At 44.8% G+C, this 19,302-nt stretch overlaps 1 protein-coding gene across 6 annotated transcripts in view; it reads right to left on the bottom strand.

The window, feature by feature from the left end:
* Positions 1–19,302, bottom strand: part of PLCH1 (phospholipase C eta 1) — a 942,696-nt gene that overhangs the window by 22,117 nt on the left and 901,277 nt on the right. The window lies entirely within an intron of this gene.

Genomic DNA, 19,302 nt, shown 5'->3' with positions numbered 1-19,302 from the left:
GATGCATTGTAGTCATCACAGGTGTTTGGCCGGGATTCCTGCATAGAGTGCATTACCGTAGTCCAGCCTGCTGCTGACAAGGGCTTGGGTCACCGTTCTTCTGGTTTCGGTCAGGATCCACTTGTAATTCCTGCAAAGCATGCGGAGGGTGTTGTAGCAGGTGGAGGAGACGGCGTTGACCTGCTTCGACATGGAGAGGGAGGAGTCGAGGATGAATCCTAGGTTGTGTGTGTGGTTCATGGGTGTTGGAGCTATTCCCAGTGTGGTCGGCCACCAGGAGTCGTCCCAGGCGGAGGGGGTGGGGCCGAGGAAGAGGACTTCTGTTTTTTCCGAGTTCAGCTTCAGGCGGCTGCTCCTCATCCACTCGGTGACGGCCTTCATTCCCTCGTGGAGGTTGGTTTGGGTCCTTGGTGAGGGAGAGGATGACTTGGGTGTCGTCGGCGTAGGAGATGATGTTCAAGTTGTGCTGGTGGGCCACTTGTGCGAGGGGGGCCATGTAGACCTTTAACAGGGTCGGCCTGAGGGATGAGCCCTGGGGTATGCAGATGATGTCAGTGGCTTTGGATCGGAAGGGTGGGAGGCAGACTCTCTGGGTTCTGCTGGAGAGGAAGGACGTGGTCCAGTCCAGGGCCTTCTTCTGGATTCCGGCTTCTTGGAGGCGTGTTCTTAGTGTGCAGTGGCAGACCGTGTAGAAGGTGGCTGGCAGGTCCAGGAGGATGAGGGCTGAAGTTTCGCCGTTGTCTAGATGGCGCCTGATGTCGTCTGTGGCTGCGATGAGGGCTGTCTCGGTGCTGTGGTGTCGTCTGAATCCGGACTGGGATGGGTCTAGGATGTTGTTGTCCTCGAGGTGGCGGGTCAGCTGCATGTTGGCGATTTTCTCGATGACCTTCGCCGGGAAGGGGAGCAGGGAGATGGGCCGGAACTTCTTGAGGTCATTGGGGTCCGCCTCGGGCTTCTTGAGGAGGGCGTTGACTTCGGCGTGCTTTCAGTATTCCGGGAAAGTCGCTGTGTTGAAGGATACACTAATGATCTTCCGTTGTTGGGGTGCGATGGTTGCGTCAGCTTTGTTGAAGACGTGGTGTGGGCAGGGGTCTGTCGGGGATCCTGAGTGGATTGAGTTCATGACCTTGCGGGCTTTGTTGTCATTAACGTAGGCCCAGGAGGCCAGCTGGTTGGTGCATGTGGCGTTCGTGGTGGGGTCTGTTGCGGTCAGGGTGTACAAGGTATTGTAATATGAGGTGCTGGGGGTTAATAACAATGAGGTGAGCGAGAGCAGAGAACTAGTGAAGAGGACTACTGGGGATCTGAGGAGAGAAGAGCCACACGGGGGCATGGTCGAAGAGAGCAGAAGGAGGAAGCTAGAAAAGCTGTCTGCTGGGTGTCCCATGCAAGGATATCAGCAGGATGGGGCCCCCTTAAAGCAGCCGGCTGGGAGCTACAAGATGGAGAATAGGAGCATAAGCCAAAGTAACACTCGGCATCAGCAACAGTACCAGTAGAGGAAAGTAGCAGTATGAGGTCCCATTTAAGAAGGCTGCTGAGGTGGGGCCACATGAAGTGGGAGCACAACTGGCATGGGCCAAGGGAGAGGAGAGCTAAACAGAACAGAACCCGAAGAAAGGAATACATGGGAAAGAGCCACCTGCAGATGACACAAAAGAAAGACTCCCAATCCACTCCCCAAGAGAAGAGAGCAGCACAAGCTACCAAATGAAAGGAAAGCAGCATCAAGCAAGGCACCCCCAGGAGAGAAGAAGAGTAGTCCCTCAGGAGGAAAGCAACAATCCTACTTAAGAAGGCAGTTGGGGATCTCTAGCAGGTAGCACTAGATTGCTACATGATCTATCCTGATATGAAGAGTTTTCTTGGTTTGTTAACTGTAATTTTTAATTAGTATAGAAGGATATGCCTCTGTTTACCTCTCATTACCAGATATCCTCTCCTTATCCCTTCCCAAATAATAGCTTTGTAGCACTCACGTCAGACATCAACATCCCACTCAAATAAATGTATATCACATACCTGAATTATAAAAATATATATATAACCATTTCAAGTAATCTGCAAGAGCAATTCACACCTAAACTGAGTAAAAAAAACTGCCTTAATTCTGCATACCAAAATTATAGGCATATGAAACTATCCCAAGTAATTTGCATTTGTGACAAACCATTGGATTCGTCCTAAAAAGCACCTCTCAAGTACAAACATTAATTGCCATAAACGATCTCTATTATGGATGTTTGGGACATTTCTGAGCATGTGTAACACTCCGGTCATCTAGATATACGATGCTATTTATAATATAATCCAATATCCACTACCCTGCCACATTACTGGAGCATTCTCATAAATTAACATTCAAATATTTGCTTTCACCTCCAGCATTTAAATATTCCCTTGCAATCGTGTTCAGCCTTTATGTGTGACACTACCTTAGCATATACACTTCTCCCAATTACCTGCATATACTACGGATTCACTGGCATCAAAATATAAGGTTTGCCCTCACCGCTGCAAATATGCCCACCACATCCCCATTAACACCCCCATTAAAAGGCGCGTTTTAAGTTGGGGGATAAAGGCCCATTGAATCCTGAGGGTCCCTGGGGTCCAACTAGCCCACCAGGTACCTCCAATAAGCGCCACAGAGCTGCGTTGCAGAGAGGTTAAAAAGGGCCGTGGCCTCTTAACACCTCTCTGCAACGCAGCTCCCTGGCGCATACTGGAGGTTCCTGGTGGGCTAGTTGGCCCCCAGGGACCCCCAGTATTCAAGGGGAATTAGTTCCCCATCTTACAATGCACCTGGGGGCACGCTTGCAGAGTGCTGCAGGGAGGGGGCGGGGCCCCCGGCGCGATGCCGGTCATTTTTTAAATTTCTTTTTTTAAGAAGGGGAGCTGTGTGGCCCCCCTTCCTTTCCTATTTTATTGGCCCTGGGGACACCATCCCCCAGGGCCTGACCCTTATTTTATTTTTTTATTTTTTTAAATGGAAGGGGGTCATGTGACCCCCCTTCCGGGGCCATATTCGGCCCTGGGGACCCGATCGTCTGGGGCATGGCCAGTGTTTTTGAAAAAAATATATATATATATTTGGAGGGGGCCCCCCTCCCGGGCCAATCATGGCCCCGGGGACCCCATCCCCCGGGGCCTGGCTTCTTGTTGGGGACCGTGGGGGGTCCCCAATTCCCCCACGGTCCTGCCGGCTGCCCGCCTCCTGCGGGAGCCGACATTGCTTTTCCACAAGGAAGCTGCTGACATGCAGCTCCCTGTGTGGAAAAGCAATCTGGTTTGGATTTTGGAAGAGAGAGCAGGTTCCCTGCTATCTCTTCCAAAAAACAATCCAGAGTTTGCAATGACAGGGCGGGTGTCGCGAGGCTCCCGCCCTGTCATTGCAAACAGCAGTGTCCCGGGGGTAGGCACCCCGGGACGCTGCCGGAGCTTGCCCTGGGGGGTGGCAGTCCCCAGGGCCATAACTGGCACCAAGAGGGGGGCCACGCAGCCCTCCTTCCACCTATGGCACAGTCCCGAGGAGGTGGTGGTCCCCGGGGCTCGGGGGTCCGTAACGGACCCCCGAATTTGTATATTAGTGTCCCGGGGAGGTGGTGGTCCCCGGGGTGTGTGGGGGGCTTGAGCCCCCCCACACAGGTAATTTTTTTTTCTAAAAAGAAACCCCGGGTGGCTGTCCTTGGGGCTGCGGGGGGCAGTGTGCCCCGCAAATATAATTTATGATAGCCCCGGGGGGTGGCGGGCCCCTGGGCTGCAGGGAGGCCGTGTGACCCGCAAATATTTATGCAAAGCCCCGGGTTTGTGGTCCCCAGGGCAGTGTGGGGGGAATGGGGCCCCCACACATGTTCAAATAGACAAAGCGCGGGAGCACGGGCTTCGTTTTTGTTATTTTCAAATGTTTACTTTTTTTAAATCCTTTTTTGGGCCCTGGGGGGTCCTTGTGGGACCCCCTGAGCAGGCCTAGGGGGTCAGGGTGTTTCTACCCTGCTCCCTTTTCTTGTTTTGCATGTTTGTTTTACTGTTTTCATGTGCCCCTGTTCTACCGAGACACAAGATGGCTGCCAACACTATATATGCTCACACTTTTCTACTGCTTTCCACTTGGAGCAGTCAAAATCCAACTGGCACCGCTGGGTTCGATATTTCCAGATTTTTATTTCACCATATAGTGCAAATTAACAGAGCCAGATAGAAAATGAACCCTGACCTCATGGCCCGCCAACACCACCATCGAAACTGCTGCTACAATGAATGCCATCCACTCATAGGCATCATTTGATCCTTGCCCCACCACGCTGTCATCAAAGACTCATACCAATCAGTGAAGCACTAAAACCCATCCTCAAAGCATCCATCGACACAGCCTGACTACTGGCATTGATGTATGTGTAGCTTTCAGCTTGTGAGGGAAGGAATGTCGCTCAGTGGTCAAGAAGAAGAAACTGAGGCGCACTTCCTGTCTTTAAATAAAGATGTGACTTCTAGCCACACCTGAGCTTTTATTTTGTTCCTCTATTGACCAATTCACTTCTTACTGCAGGAGGTATGCAGGCAACACCAGTACTTACTTTTAAAAGTTGAGCCTAGAGACTGTAGTCTTGGGATCAGGTCTGTGTTCCTGTTTTCAAAGTTTGACAAGTTCCAGAGTGCTAATAATACCGAGGCTGGGCTCCTGTTAGCCCCTAAAGAAACAGATTTCCACTCAAAAGACCTTTCCTCTTCAGCCTAGTTTTTCTGCATTATGTTTAGATTGTGTCGTTTTATTAAGGAGCTCCTTGCCCATACTGCCTTGAAATCTTTGTAACCATATGTTCTACCGAGTGATGTCTAGGGTGGCTTTAACTCATAGCTGATTAGTTAGCCTTCTCTTACAGCAGGTGGTACTCAGATGATTGGATCCTGATTATTTTAATTGGCTTGGAAAGACAACGAATGGGTCTCTAGGAAAGATACATCTTAGCTTGTTTAGTGGATATGGAAATGTATTACCTGGATCTCATTTCAGACTCTAGTCTACATTCTGTCAGTTCAAGTGGTTGAATTATCTAGCATATAGTTGTCTTTGATCGCCCTGGAGACTGGCCGATCATTTCCAGATACTGTGTATTGCTTCCACTCAAGACTCCCCATTTGAGAAAAGTACTCCTAATCTGTACGAGGAGTCTTTGGCTCACCAAGGGTACATCTCCCCTGTTTGAACGACGCATGCAGCACTTTCTTAAACCTTTGTTTTTTAAATATGGCACTCATACCTGTCCAGATGCAATGAAACTTCTTTCTAATTTGGAGATTCTCATGGGATTGGCCAGACTAGCGAAATCTGTACACCAGCTTAAGGAATTTATAAGTGAAGATCGAGCCATGGACTAAAGGCTGATCACAGTTTCAAACTAGTGAATATATATCAAATTGTATAGCCTCTTAATTTTACACTTTGGGTAATTGTTCGATATCAGTCAAATTAAATTATACAATTTTTTTTTATCAATGATCGAAGAAGGTATGTGGATGGACACACCACGCCCAGCCTTTTGTAACATTTTGATTAGTTGAAACAATAAATGTATTCATTCATTCATTCATACTCCTAATCTGCCCCATTTACTTACTCTAGTCTGGTGCTCAAATAATGATTTTCTAGGACCTTTTGTGAAAGTTGCATGACAGCACGTGCATCAATGACTCAGCCTCTATACAAGTCATGCCCTGTTAAAGGGGGAGTACTAGTTTAGTGAATTTTCGAAGTATGGGCTTCTGCTGCCCATGGTGTTGCTTCTGGACCTCCCAACAACTGCAGATAATCCAAGAGTCAGGCTTTGGAAATCCCAACAACATTTTCCCCGTCAGAATGTGGTCAGTAGCACATAGGCTTATCTCCTACATCCTGTCATTTACAAATACAGGACAGTTAATTTTGAGCATCCAGTTTAACTCTTAAGATAAGCATGTTTCCTTTTACTCAGTGTGCCTAACCTGTTACACAGTCCTACCCCTCTTTTACTGCATTGCCGTTTTCATGCACGCACTCAACATACCTCTAGCCCAGATTTTACGGCCTCTGCCACATGTCTGCTAATGATTAGTGAGTACTTGGACGGATGGATGAACAGAAGATTGAAGGTTGAATGGCACATGGGGGATCAATAGATGAATGAGCAGGAGTGGCACGAGGGCAGAGTAACCTCCTGCCACCACAGGGACCATAACAACCTTCCGCTCCCTAGCCATGGCCATCTACACACTCACTTATCATCCCACGCATTCATTTGCCCTTGCACTTATTCATTCATCACACTACCTTCCATCTCTGTACACTCACCTGTTCATCCATCCAGGCATTCATTAACCTATTTATTCTTGAATTCATTTACCTGTATACTCATCTGCTCTGTGTATTCACTCAATCGCACTCCGTTTCGCTCATTTATTTATTCACCCACTCACCAATCTACACAAAGGCACATACAAAATTGTCAATCAATGATGCCCTTTCATTTAAAAAAAACAAACGCCAGAACTATGGTCTTTGTCAATGCTTGATATTTAAAAATGCCTAATATTTCATCCGCATATATTGATATAAAATACCTTTAGGCATGTGCGTTTCCATGCCATTTGATTTTTTGTATTTGAATAGTGTATGGAGTTTGCTTTTCTCACAGTTTTTTTTACATTTCCATAGCTTCTCTCCATTGTTACAGAATTGTAGTTTTCAACATGTTTTCTTTAACGCATGATAATGGCAAAATCTGCTCTATTATAATTAGCTGCTTTGATAACATTCCTGGGGAATTTGCAGCTACTTGCTGAATTATTTAACTACAATGTGGAATTGCTGCCCTGCTCAATGAAATGGCTGGAATAGCAATTAAACAGTTACAATCTGTCCTAGGAGAAAAATGAAGCTGAACTGCTCTTGAACACTTTACAGCGTTTCAAGCTGTGTGTCAAATATAAACAAGGTGATTAAAATGAACTAAATTCGGTACATATATTATTTCACACTTTGCTTGCCCTCTTTTCCGGGGGTTCATGACAGGAGACTGATAGAGCGTTTACAGCACTCTACATTGTATTGGTGCATTATATTCATAATCAAACGTATCAACATGTGTTTTTAGCGTTTGCAGTGTATTATATTTATCAAATGTATTTATTCTACATCTTAAACATAGAAATGTAATGTGCACCTTTAATTAGGATTTATATGTATTAGAGACATTATCATTCATGTATGTATAATGTGCAGGAGGACATTATATTCATATAATTGTAACTGTGTGTTGTTCAAGTTGCCTGCACTGTAGGCCCGAGCCGCAAGTTGTTGACAGTTTCAAAATCCTTGGTTACTAAAGAAATAATTAAATGAATCTCTTGTGTGCGCCAGGACAGTATGCTCTCATCCCACTGCAGGTACAGGAATTCGACCTTGTTATTCTTAGTTTAAGGAGATAACCGGAATGTCTTTGAAAAGTCTGAGAAGCGGGAAGGGAGGATATCTTCTGTGCCTGGCCTATCTGAACCTCAAGGCCACTGGAAGACAAGAAGAACTTAATTAAAAGAAGTAACGGAAAGCTACCGGGGAACCTTGCAAGTGAAATAATTTGTCATGTGGTACATTTAGGAGGAGCTGAGTTTTGTCTTTTATTATTACGCGCAGGGACAGAGGATCAGACTCCTACATTTTCGGAGGAGAAGGAGCATCTTAAGAGCGAGCTCCATAGCCTTAAGCTATCTTGACCCATTTTGACGCGAGTACTTCTTAGGAAGTCTACACGTGCCGACACCTTTGGGAAAGAAAGGTTACTCAGCCAAGACCCTTAGAGAGAGTAGTGTAGGGAAAGATAATTCATCCTTTCCTTCCTAATGAATAAGGAGTTAGACTCAGCCACAATTCTGTGTTGTATTTAAATTCTAGAGTTTGTCACATTATGCCTTATGTTCCGAATTAATTATATGCGTAGCTTCGGCTCTGTATTGATTTTTATGTACCTATTTTCGCTGATTCTCAAATGTGTTTACACCCAATTATTTTTGGCCTATAATAAAATCCATGAACTAGAATTCAGACAGAGTCTGTGGTCTTTTAAACGTGACTAAATTGTAAGTATAATCTTGAAGTGTTTATTCCCCTCAACCACTTCAGCAGACAAATGAAAGACCATCAGTGCTAAATTTGGAAGGGAAGGCAAGGACTAAATTAAGCGTAATGAAAATTGAATGATCTTTCACAGCAAACACTGTTGAGCCTTTGATGTCTTAGTGTTGTTGTAGGCAATGCACACGGATGGGTCAGTAAATATGCATTTATCTTCAATTCAGAGTTAGTGATGTCATTTATTTTTCATGTCCCACTGAAAGTGGTCTTTAGTTGGGAGACCACGTGCCTTGGACCTGTGCAACAATCCTCCATAGCCATGATTCTCACTGTGTTCGATATGGGCTTATTAGTGAAAGATATCCAGTGAGCCTCCATTTTCAGGGTTTGGTCTGACCTTTGCTAAACATACACAAAGTGGTCCCACAGTGACACACCGCTTGTTCCGTGTTTTACTGGCCAGACACAAATCAGCAGATACTAGTCAGCTTTCTGACCCATTGGCCTGTTCAGGTGTCACTGGCATTTTCCTCTTCTCCCACCCACCACAACTTACCTCAGGGGGCTTTTGGGTAAGTCTATTTCAGCCTCCAGCTCTTTTCACTATGAAGGATGGCATTTTACTTGTCCAAATGCACACATCCACCCACAAAGTAGCTCTATAAATTCCAGAGCAGGACAATCTCTTTCATTTTCTGTTTCTTGTCATGTATTTCTGCAATTGGTCATTTTTCACATACTTTATTTGCAAATATATTCCCGCCGCCTTTAGACAGTGAAATTTTTAGTTTTCATTACTTTTAATGCTTCGTGCACGTCTGTTTTTGTCAAAGCCTGTTAGGTGAAGGACTTGGTTTTTACATGTAAGCTGTTCATGTGTTGCATGCCTTGCTGGAGTACGCTCACCAAGGAAACGAACCTTTCATACCGACACACTGCTTTTTAACGACTATGCCATTGTGGAATTGCAGCCACTCCAAGAATTTTATTATATTTTACTTATCTGATTTCTTCCAAATATTAGCAACGTCTGCAATGTATGCATATAAACGATAATTATTTTATTATCTCGCATCAAAATAGACTTGGAACACAATCCAAAGAAAGCCCTAGTAGTCGAAGAAAGTTGTGTCCAGCCCTGCTTTTGCTGTGGTGCATCATCTTGTGAGGAGGCAGGGGTATTCCTAAAAAGGCAGAAAACCAAGGCAGGCACTTGTTTCTGGGGACTCTCAAGTCCCCTCAAGATGATGTAGAATGACCGAAGGGTGGCTCATCCCCTTTCGGTGAGTGTTTCCCTGTCACAGATGTGGGGAGCCGCTTGAAGAGGATACAGATTAGATTTGGCACAGGTGGTGGACTCCAGTAGGCATAGAGCCATTTATCGTGAACCTAATACAGTCGATTTTTCAATATCAATATAACCCTTTATCTAATGTATATTTTTTACTTGCTGATTGTTAAATCATATTGATTCATTTCTATAAAAAATGTCAATTAAAACTGAGATGGGCCCCATGTCCCTGATTCCATGCATGAGTGAGGCTTTTCGCCATTAAAAACACTCCTAGTGTGTATAGAGTGGGGGTGTGACAAGAGCTTGGCTTGAACCAAGGGCAGGACCATCATTGCCTGTCAAAGACCGGAGCCCTAAGTAAGCTAGTTTGAGCACCCCAGGCTCTGGAATTAGAAAGGTGTTTTATGTTAACCTCCTCGCACTGTCTATGTTTTATCAAGCTTTAAAACTAGTTTTTAAACTTCAGAGCATCTCCTAACTTATGGTGCTTTAATTAAGAAGGGATGTTATTTAATAATAGGTAAACCTGATAAGGCCCCTGCAAAACCCTCCCTGTCTTGTAAGCCTAAGCCTAAAGTGAATACTACATACCCAGCTACCCTCCAAAGAAATAATAAAACGGTTAAAGAAGAAAAAAGAAAATGCTGAAGAGTTGAGGCTCAAATCTTCAGAAACTAAGCCTAAATAGCCCCATCCTAAAATTAACTTTTCGGGCAATGGTTTAAATGGAGAAGTAACAATTACTAAATTGTGCTGATGCCCCCTAAAACAGAAAACGCACCTCAATGGATCAACGAATTAGATTAGTCTAACTTTGCATTGTCCTTCAAGGACAGTTAAATGATAAACATCAAAAGCAAAACTGACGAGTTGTTGGAGGAAGAGCATGACAATAAAATACGTTAGATTCATTTGCAGACTCTTTTCCACATTAGAACAAATGTAAAGCAAAATGGAGGAAGGGAACTCATGAAAAGTAAGGATTGAAGAGACATGAAAAAAATTAACAATGTACTAGGCTGTACTGAACATCTCCATCCCTGAATGTATGCTATGGAAAATTCCCACACATACTATAGATACACTAGGTCCTATTAAAGCCTTTATTGTATCAACACACACTATTTTTAATATTGTCCAGTAGCCTTAAAATAAATAATATTTAATAAGTCATACCAGGACAATTTTTAACTCACTGACTTTTTCCTTTTTTCACATTCATCACTCACATACCAGCTCCACTGTATTCCAGGTGTCGCAGCACACCTTGGCGGCACTCGGCTGTCAAGGTGGCCCCGATGATGAAGCATGTCACCGACCAGGTCGGTGAGTGAGGGGTTCCTAAAAAACAAGGAAGGACTTCTTCTTTCACACTAGTCTCATTCCACCAATATCGGCTACGTAGCCTCATCTTTGGTGGTACTCCTCAAGTTGTTATATAGTTACCTATCCAGGGGAACGGGAGTACCCTTCCGTCCACTCAAGTGGATAAAATCCCTTTACTCTCTATACCTTGTTATATATTGGAGGAAGAGCATGACAATAAAATACGTTAGATTCATTTGCAGACTCTTTTCCACATTAGAACAAATGTAAAGCAAAATGGAGGAAGGGAACTCATGAAAAGTAAGGATTGAAGAGACATGAAAAAAATTAACAATGTACTAGGCTGTACTGAACATCTCCATCCCTGAATGTATGCTATGGAAAATTCGGCTACCAAGCCACAGGGCACTGAAACGTGCTAGAGGATAATCTCTGCATTCTCAGGATGTCAGAAACCAAAATACTTCAGGGAACTATTTGAATTAAAGCTATGACACCTTTCACTGGTGCCGCTAGAATAAAATTGATCTAATCAATTCTTGACTGAACATCAGGCAAACTACGATTTCCGAATTCGCAAATGTTGACAAGACACTACTACCATCCATGAATAAGATGTATGCATTCAAGAGATAATAGAGCAATACTCTTCTCAAACAGGTGAATCTGAAACACATTTTATACATTTGGCAAAGCAAGTATTTAAAGTAACAAGAAACCAAATTCTAAATATCATGCACACAGGTAGATTGAGAACAGATGCAAACAGTGTCAGAAATATCACTGAGGGAAAATCACTAGATGTAAAACGTGATGTAACCTACAACAATACAGATTTTTAAAACACTTGGGAGAAATAAACTTTAGGGTCAATGTATTTAGTTGAGACTGAGTATTCCTCATTTGCCAGCAAAAGAAGAGAAATGGGAGATACCTTCAAACACCCACAGGCCATCAGTATACCAATGTAAACAAAAATCAAAAGCCTTAAAAAAAGAACACTTCAGCAATGCGTGTATCATAGTATATACATATTTGAGCCAAAATTAACAGTGATTTCGTAAAGTGAAGAAAATAGAAGTGCGGTGCAAAACCACAAAAGGCTTCTACCTAAAATGAATGAATAACTCACAAGGACTAATTAGCGAAAGAGTTGTGTGAAAATGCGTTTTTTTTTAACTTAGGACAAACAACTGAATCCGGAGTGTCCAACTCTCTGAATACGATTTTCTCTAAGTTAACTGCTGGTTTACTTTAAGTGAATATTAAATAATATGTACTTAGAATTCCTGGTTTACGTTAACTGAATGCTAAATATTATGTACTCAGATTTATTTAACGAGCATTTAAAATGTGGTCATTTAGGTATACAGCTGCTGCGGAGCGTACGCTGAATATTAAACGGATAGGTACTAAAGGCAGGAGAAGCACTATTTAATGTGTGTCGGTGTTTGCATGTGGACAATGCAAGTGCTGATTGTGCTGTATTTTTAGTCAAGACCCGGCTGGGGCACTGATCCAATGCAGTGTTATTGGTCTTTAATAGAGAACGCGTGTTACAACCTTTCCTGCTCTGCCTAAAAAGGTCAGGTCAGTAGAGAGGGGTCCGGAGGTCTGGAGTGGGGATGTGGGTTTGGTGGAGGCAGCTTTACAAGGGGAACGCACTTATGACAGTATCCACTGACGTCAGAAACAATGCGGGTCTGCTTCTTCTCCACCGTTCACTCAGGTGGAAGAAGAAACAGAAATGCATACATGCTGTTGGAACATTTACAGTAGACAAATTGTAAAACAGAAATCCTACTAATCTGCACACAAAAGACACATTGTAATACTAAATAACTTGCTGTAAAGTATTGACATAATTAATTGTAAAGCTGAAAAATGTACTATAAAATATCTACATTCTCAGATACACGAGGAGTATCAAATGGTGCCGTGAGCCTTAGAGTAAGCAAGGAAAATTGCCCGGAATGCGGTTTGGGTGCTAAATGGAGCAATATTCATGGTGAAGTGGGCCACTTTATGCCTCTGGGTTCCAGTGCCACTGCACCTGCTGCACTTTTGAGAGCCATACCCTCTGAATACATTCCAGAAGGCGAGTAACCTCTAAGAAAATGTAAATGCAGAAAATAAAGTGAATGTATAATAAGGTTGTGAACTTCAAAGCAAGAAAATGGTTTGAAATTAATACGCTGCTAAAAAGAACACACCAGTTTTAGCACTTTCTACGCGGAATCGTACTGCCCCCTTCAAAAATAATGTATTAGATGATTCTCTTCATCAACATGCCACCTACACTTGTCATCTGCCATCAACATGCCATCAACGCTGAAATCTATTACCAACGCTGCTTGTGTGGGTGCCAACAGCAAAAGGAACAAGTGATGGCCGAAATGCTTAACAATGTAAACCTTCACCCGCAATCACAAAGATCTGGGTTTAATCCATCATTCTCACCACGCTACCTCGGTTTGGACCCAGCCATATGCAAATCAGTCTTGACCCTGCTCCTCATGGGAACAGTCCAGCGCAATCTGCCAAACCATGTCCTCCCTAGACCATAAATAAGCATCCTGGGACCAGTTTCGGGGCATCACCCCATATCATCCAATCTAGCTTGAATCTAGTGGTGCAGTGAGCACGGCGCCCACGTCCAGCATACCCTTCCTACTTAAGGCTACAAAATCAAAAGGAACAAATGATGGACGGAATGCTGAACAATGCAAAAATTCACAAAGATCTGGGTTTAATACATTGTTCTTTTGCTCACCACGCCACCCTAGTTTGGACCCACCCTTAAGCAAATCAGTCTTGACCCTGCTCTTCATGGGAACAGTCCAGCTGAACTGCCAAGCCAAGTCCTCCCCAGACCAAGCATCCTGGGACCGGTTTTGGGGCATCATCCCTCATCAGCCAGGCTAGCTTGAATCCAGCTGTGCAATGAGCAGACCACGCCTGGGCATACCATTCCCATTAGGAACTAAGAGAATGTATAATAAGGTTGTCAAATTCAAAGTAACAAAGTCATTTGAAATGAATGCTCTGCCAAATGGAGCAAAACAGTTTTAGCACTTTCTACACTGAATCCTGCTGCCCTCTTCCAAAATAATGTATTACATGATCCTCTTGATCAACAAATTGTCATCTGCCATCAACATGCCACTGAAATCTACTACCAACTCTGCGTGTGGTTGCCAGACACTGTGTTATCCCAAGGAGATCATGTGCAGTCCTCTTCGGTCATATCTGAAAGTGTCAGAGGCAGGATTTAACAAAGGCATATTTTGCCTTGCTGGAATTACTAGTCTATCTGCCCTGTTGTGAATGGTTAAGTATGGGGGGTGATGAGGAGTTCTGTGTTCATGGAGCCCAATGTAGTGGCGGTGTGTGGCAATGGTGGGCTGCTCAGTGGGTAGCCTATAACATCATCTAAAGAACGAGTTTGGGCTCTGTTTCGCACAAAATGCACTCTGGAGTGAGGGAGAGTGGAGAATAAGGAGTGTAAGGAGGACACAATTGAAGTGGGTTTCAGTGTTTTGAAAGCTCCACTCCTCTCAGAAATAGCTGCAGTAAATTCCAGAGGGTTAAAGCATGTACTGCACATCTCTGAAAGCATCATCTGCTGAATCTAGACAGGAACCAAAGTGTGGTGTGTGACTTTTTCCAAAAATTGTGTTTATTAATATCTGTCAGAGTGTGGGTTGATCCTTGCAGTGAGCACTCATATGCATAATGCAAAGTGACCTGGGTTTTCCCCTGGCCTCAGCAGTTAGCCAGTGAGGGTTTTGTGTTGTGAAGAGATCTCAGATTAAATAGGACTCTTGTTACTTTATTTTGGTTGGATCAAAACCTCAGTACTGTGAACAGTGGAAGGTTTGTGCAGAGGTAGATAATACCCAATCAGGAACACGTTAATCTCACTCCGAGAGTTATACTTGACAGGCTACTAAATGGAAAGGGGAATTTGAAGACTTATGAGGAACTCTACTGTCATTGTGTGGCACAAAGAAAGGAGGACCTCAATCTGCAAGGAATGGCCTATAGGTTGAAATTCAAGTACCACGACCAAAGCCTCGCACACCCCATCAGTCTCTCCAATACTTCAGGGATGTCTAAGGGGCCACCTTGGGAAAAGGCTCAACAGCTCCAGTACCTTTGTATGTCTAGTTGGCACCAGTCAAGCTCATCTGGGCGGGAACTTCTGAAAAAGTAGAGATTATTCTGTCGCCTCATGAACCTGAACCCAAAATTATTGTTGCTGGGAAGGCTGGGTGTTATTTCACCACCGAGGCAAAGCTTTTTGATGAGCTAGGTGAGGAGCAAATGCTCACGCTTATATATTAAAGACATTTATAGACTTATTAATTATTGTAGCTATGCCAAAGCCACAATTAACTGCAACTTGGAGATTGTGGTCTGGTATGGGCGCAGGGCTGGAGATGATTGCTCACAAGAAGAAATGGCAGTTACACTGTCAGTGGACATGAATAAACCAACGCTGGAAGATTGTGATTTTAAAGGAGAGTTTGAAAAGACAATTTCTTTATAGAGATGAAAGGACGGTTTGTTATTGTTGCTCAAAATCCTGAATGATGGAAAGTCTATCATAATAATGACATTTTAAACAACTAACTCAAATGGAATCACAATGTTTTTTTTTTTTTTTTGTTTTGTTTTTGAAGACCTTTATTGGCATCATTGGGATAAACATGCATGGGCCTACAACCAATCCGGCCGGCCACAATTCAAAGACAATCAAAAGTCAAAATAAGCGACACAAGGCCAGTTGGCAGGCAGACAGACATAATTAAACAGTGCTAGAGATGGGATAAGCGGCAATAACAGCCCAGTATCAGGATCAATGAGGTCAATTTTATAATGAGGGGACAAGGCTCAAGGCTGAGTCACAAATACGAGGAAATCAAGAAACAGAAAGACACCCACGCCAAAACAAAAGGAAGGGGGGGTGGGGGGGAAGAGGATGTAAGGACGCGAATCACCCGTAGCACAAAATAAACGCAAAACATATTTAAGAAGCATACAAGTGCTACCAGAATCTCATGTCCCCCACCCAATAACACGCTAAGAAAGGCAAGGGGAGCGGAGAACTGTACGGACAAAACCCACTTCTCTCAATACGAGCCTGGGAAAGAGGGAGGGGGGGGAAAAAGGGGGAGGGAGGGGTAAGGGGGAGGGAAAGGGGGAAAAAAGGGGGGGGAAACAGAGGGGAGAAAACCAAGAAGGGACAAAAAAAGGGGAAAGAAGAAGAGGAAGAACAAATAAAGAAAAATTAAAAGGAAAACACAGTCGTGCAAGATGGGCGCCACCCCGGGCCAGGCAACCCGCGGCTAATAGTACAGAAGAAAGTGGAGGCTGGCGAGAGGAGGGGTATGGCATTCGCGACGAAGCATCGAAACCAAGAAAAGTGACATAGCAACAGACCATGACCCACTCATGCCTGAGAAGCGAGGACAGAAGCGGCACCGCTATAAAGGGATAGAAAAGGGCCATAGAACCAAAGGAAAACATCCGAAAGACCCCGCCCACCCGTCCCACCCCGCACCCCTGCAGAAGGCTACGGCCTACCCTCCAAACAGCGTGCCTGTCGCCCTAATCCGAAACCCGAAATATAGTTAAGAAAGAAAGTAGAAGAAGGAGACAAAAAGAGGAGGAGAGGAAATATGAAACAGAAAATAAAATGTGAGGGAGGAGCCGGAGGATATGAACAGACACAGTCGGCAACGACCCTTCCCCAACCAACAAATAAATAAGTATCAAATCAGTACTACACCTTCACATACAGCAAAAACCCACAGGGAGGGGGAGGAGGAAGAGATTGTAACATTTCCCCGTGACGGGAATACAAGCATCAGTGCAACGGGCGGGTAAACCAGCAAACGATCATGTCGTGCAACTCACCCCCAACCCTTTCTAACCACAAAACCAACCCAATAAAGGATAATGTGGAGCGGACCACCCAGCACAGAAAAATCGTAATGTTGTCCAGAATCACGGCAGTGACATAAATCAGGGAGAGCCTTCGTACGGAGGGAATACAGGAAGTCAATAATGCAAGTCAATTGTAGCAACAACGACAGGGCAGGCAAAGGCAAGCCGGAGTCCAGGTGTGCAGGTCGACAATACAAAGGTTCCCCTCCAGGACAAGAGCCCGAGTCCAACGAAGCGGGAGCAAACGGCGGCCCACCATAAGTCCCAGGTGCCCGGGAAGGAGCTGATCTCCGCGTCGTGTGGAAGCCCTCGAAAGCCAGGCGGTGAGAAAGCAGAGGGTCAAAAGTCACCGGCCCATCAAGCGGCCGAAAAACAACAGCAGCAACTCCTGGCACAGCCGAAGGGGGCGAAGCAATGGCGGCATCAGGACAAGAGGGGTGCATGAAAGAGCGGCGGCCCAAAATGGCGGCGAGCCGCATGGAGTCGGTAGAGGCACCGGGGGCCAAGACAGCGTACAATGACATCAAGGCATCCAGGACATCTCCAGGCGTGGGCGCTCGGGTACACACCCAGTCCTCCGCACAATCCGGCTGGTAAGGAGCGTCGGCGCAGAGCGGAGCACCCCCAGCGTTATAGGTAGCCATCTTGTGAGTTTCGCCGCCCCACACTCCACCGTGGGCCCCCAAACAGTCCCCAAATGTAGGACTTTACAGATCTCCGGAGGCTCCCAACAACGGCCTCACCGGCACAGGATGGGCAAGCGCCAGATGGGGGAGGGGGTCCCCTCCGAACAGAGGCAGGCCCCACAAGCGAGAGTCAGGCGCGGGGTTCCGGGCCGCCGGACAGGACAAAGGCGAAGGGACCCCTTCACACAATCAGCCCCCAACACATCTCGTCCCCCTCCAGCCGCACGGTCCAGTTATCGGGGCCGGTTCAGGATCTCCGGGGCATACGCACAACGGTTCTCACCAGTGGCTCACTCTCGCGGCCGGGGCCGGCAATCTCTTCTCCGCCGGTCAGGTCCCGCAGGCGAGGTCCCGGTCTCGAGTGCCCGGAGGCCCAATTCTCACCGAGGGCACAGCTGCGGACCCACAGCACACAGGATCCTCCAGACCAGACGGTGAGTAAGAGTGGGTCTTCAAATTTCAAATTCTGTATTAAAGTTTTGTCACGGAGCAGGATATAGTACAGGATAGTCGAGGTTAGCTGGAGGGCCGACGGAGCCGAGCTAAAAGGCGGCCATTGCGTTCTCGAGCTAGGCTCCTCCCCTGGAATCACAATGTTAAGGAGGTTACTATGGTTTGGGATGAAATGAGACAACAAAAAAGTTACAGATCTTTTTGTGGAACAAACAAAGTACCATAAAAGAAGGTATAGTAGTATTATCTCAACTCACAGAAGCAATTATAAGTTTGCAATGGACAAACCAGTCCTGAATGAAGCAAGAAACGGACATCATTTTTAGGAACATAACTAACAGCACAATTCATGAAAGTAGAAAAAGAGCAACCCAGTCACAATGTGAAAAAGTTACACTTTAGTTTGAGCTGGAAAACTATAAATGACCGGGTTTCTCAGATCCCAGCACAGCTGTTTCTAGGGTTGTCTCACAACTCTCTTCATTAAAGATATGTAGAGAATGGTAGCTCTCTTCAGGAGTCCATGTAATACAAGAGGTATACAGGCCAAGGAAGGCTAAACCAAGCCTAGCTAAAGCTCTGGATTTGGTGCCGGCCCTTGCACCCCCGAACTGTCCAGCCTCTCATAGTCGAGCCAGGCATGCTGGGAACCACACACTCCTTTTCCCTTCAAGAAACAGTGTTCAGTTTTGTAAAGACAAAATAGCTTACAAGAATGTTATAATCAAGTCTGAAATGTGTGTTTTTGTTGACCACCCCCACTGTGGTGATAGTTTAAGTAAGGTATTAGCATGAAAATATTAATTTACAGACAGGAAGTGCATTTAGCAGACCTGTCCCACTATAAACATAAAAATAGCGAGCCCACTACATGGTACACCTAACCTCAATGTTTTGCCGATTTATTTGTCTCGATTACAGCGTTTGCCCACTGTTAATATAGTTGTACGTGTTAGGTCAGTGGACCACATTGATATGAAGATATAAAGTGCTGTGCCTTCCTTACCCTTAGCATTGTTATGGGACCAACACAGATGGATTTTAATGCATCTAGTTTGAAGGCTGCTTCTATGTTTCAAAATTCACGTTGTTTTATGATCTTTCCCTAATGATTCTTTTGCATTTATTGTGCAGAACGTACATCTACAGAGATTTCTCAGAGGGTTTAATATCAATTCAGCATATGATGCACATATTTTACAAGTACATTTTATTTATCAGTGTACACATTTTGTAGCTCTTGAAAGGCAACTAAGCACATGGGTTTGTTCATGGCCCAAAAAAATATGAAATGTGTCTTTTGTGTTATCCAAAAGATCCGTTTATGATGTATGTTACTTTGAAACTTTTACCGGCACCTCAAGGAGTAATAAACTCTAGGTGCTGTAGGTCAATAAGGTATATCAGTGGTTCTTAACCTGTGGCCCGGGAGTCCCTTGTGGTCTGCACCTGCTTAGAAAATTAAATATTAAAAAGTTATTTTT

The sequence above is a fragment of the Lissotriton helveticus genome, chromosome 11 (assembly GCF_964261635.1).
Source record: "Lissotriton helveticus chromosome 11, aLisHel1.1, whole genome shotgun sequence".
NCBI lineage: Eukaryota > Metazoa > Chordata > Amphibia > Caudata > Salamandridae > Lissotriton > Lissotriton helveticus.
This window is presented reverse-complemented; position numbering and strand designations above follow the sequence as displayed.